This window comes from Propithecus coquereli, unplaced genomic scaffold (genome assembly GCF_000956105.1).
Source record: "Propithecus coquereli isolate 6110/MARCELLA unplaced genomic scaffold, Pcoq_1.0 Scaffold90, whole genome shotgun sequence".
Taxonomy (NCBI): Eukaryota; Metazoa; Chordata; class Mammalia; order Primates; family Indriidae; genus Propithecus; species Propithecus coquereli.
In genome coordinates, this window is record NW_012155285.1 from 4,442,679 (window position 1) to 4,445,085 (window position 2,407).

The window sequence follows — 2,407 nt, forward strand, 5'->3', positions numbered from 1 at the left end:
CAATCCTCCCGCCTCGGCCTCCCAGAGTGCTAGGATTACAGGCGTGAGCCACCGTGCCCAGCCATGAATTTTTTAAGTTATGATTTTAACTTGTGACTTAGGAGAAAGTAAACAAATATGAAGTGCAAAAATAACCTTTCCTGAGAGCTGTGTTCCGTGGGAATGTGGAAGCCTGGCCACAGCCCACCTTTGACCTCCTTCCACAGTAAGTCACACAATGTCTACACACCTACACACAAACACGCCTGCACACGCACACACAACTAAGTAACTTACACAAAGGCATTAAGCACAAATAGAAAAAGTGCTTTTCTCTATTTTCTTCTGAATTTCTTATTTGCAATAATCTTCAAAAGATTTAACTTTTGAGACTCCAACAGCTTAAGACAAAACAGTGACAAGTCAGGCTTTTATCACACGGTCTTAGTTGTTTTTTGTTTTTTAATAGCTTTCCTTAAAATAATTTCTTCCTATGCTAGATCTTTTCTGCTTGGTTAATCAATTTTATCAACCATCACAGAGAATTTCCTATCTCAAGAGGTTACTTGGGATATAAATTAATTAGAGGAAAATATAAAAATATAGAAAACTTTTTCTCCCTGATACACAAAATTCACGAATTGCATCAAGACTTCCGTTGTTTTGTTTACAAATATATAAATTTATTAGAAAAGCATGCCTATGAAATTTTGGTATATTTTCATTTAAAGATGTATCAGATCTTCAGTGCAAAAAAAGGCAAAGGGAGTATTTTTCTCAAAAGCTATTTCTAGTTAGAGAAATAGATGGTATTGACTAATGATGTACTAGCAATTTTACTACGGTTAGGATTATTTGCATTAGCAAATGCACCAAAACAAAACACAAGGAAAAACAAAATAATTTTAGCATGCTCGGTCTAAGTTCTTTGTCTTTCAAAGTATCCTTTTTCATAGTTGCAACACTATCCCTTGGGTGAAGCCTTAGTTTTGTGATTAATCAAAGACATTTTGTATAAACCCCAGCACATATCACCCAATTAAAGGATCATCATCATCTTCCTGTAGCTGAAGTCGGGAAAATGGACGGGGTACAGATAGTCTATTCTGCATAATTATCATGAGGCATGTTAGCGTGGTTAACACCAAGAGTGCACCAATAACAATCCCAATGGCTTCTGGGAGATTTATGCACCACTGGTCAATTAACAAGCACTTCGTATGACCAAAGGTTCCATTATTGGGATGTGGTTTTAATCCCAGGATGTGGCACATCATTGGATAAATATCCACGATGTTAATTGTGCTGTGCTTGTAGCCTTTGTGAAATGCAGGTCCGTGGGCAGCTAGAAATGGATGCATACTAGGCAAAGAATTATCATAACCGTGGTCACCTACTGAAAAAGAACAAAATGATGTTAGTAAATAAGATCAGCCGTTTTATTACAAAATAATTTGCTTCCAGTCTATATACACTAGATTCTTGCCAGTCTAATTCCCATCCATTAAGATTCTGTTTAGTTGGACCAGACAGGGGCCAGGAATAAAAATTTCTATTTCTTCAGCTCAGCCATGTCCCCTATTTCACACACCCACACCCTTTTCCCCAATCAGTCATGCCCTTAGACTTTCACATTACTTCTCAACCTGATATACTTATCTTTTAGCCCTAGTCCCACTTACTGCACCTGTCCATCTCCAGCACTGTTTGCAAAAGCTAGTAGAAATGGCACCAGTGATAAGGAGAGTGGTCAGGCTGAAGGTTCTGTATAACTGGGGACACCAGCAGTGAGTAAGAATGAGGAAGAAGCGAATCTACAGCCCTACCTATCTTAATTGCTCCTGCAATAAGAAGTAGGATGACATAATGTACTATTGGTTTAATGACAGTTAATAAACACACCAACATCAGGAGGGCCAGATAATTGAGAATGTTACAGAAGGGATTCTTGCATTGAATGTGAAGTCCAACCAGATGACTCTAACTTGTAACTCCAGTAAAAGTCTGACTCAAAGAAAAACATGTGATGGTCCCTAATATAACTCCAATACCAGATTCCCCATTTTTAGCTTTAACAAATACTGCCTTTTAATGTGTACCAGTTATATTTAATAAGCTCCCACTTTCATAGTAAGTGTAGGTAACTGAGTGATGAGTATATTGATATTTTTATATTATTTCTAGTTGTACATTTGAAATATTTCATAATAAAAATAATGAATATGACTAATATGACAAAAGCAGAATATAATAATACATATAGATATGATTTCCCTAATATAACTCCAATACCAGATTCCCCATTTTTAGCTTTAACAAATACTGCCTTTTAATGTATACCAGTTATATTTAATAAGCTCCCACTTTCATAGTAAGTGTAGGTAACTGAGTGATGAGTATATTGATATTTTTATATTATTTCTAGTTG

The 2,407-nt window shown here is 36.1% G+C and overlaps 1 protein-coding gene across 1 annotated transcript in view; it reads right to left on the minus strand.

Annotated features, from left to right (window-relative positions):
- The window catches only part of ENPP4 (ectonucleotide pyrophosphatase/phosphodiesterase 4 (putative)), a 10,534-nt gene that overhangs the window by 2,281 nt on the left and 5,846 nt on the right, over positions 1-2,407 (minus strand). The window lies entirely within an intron of this gene.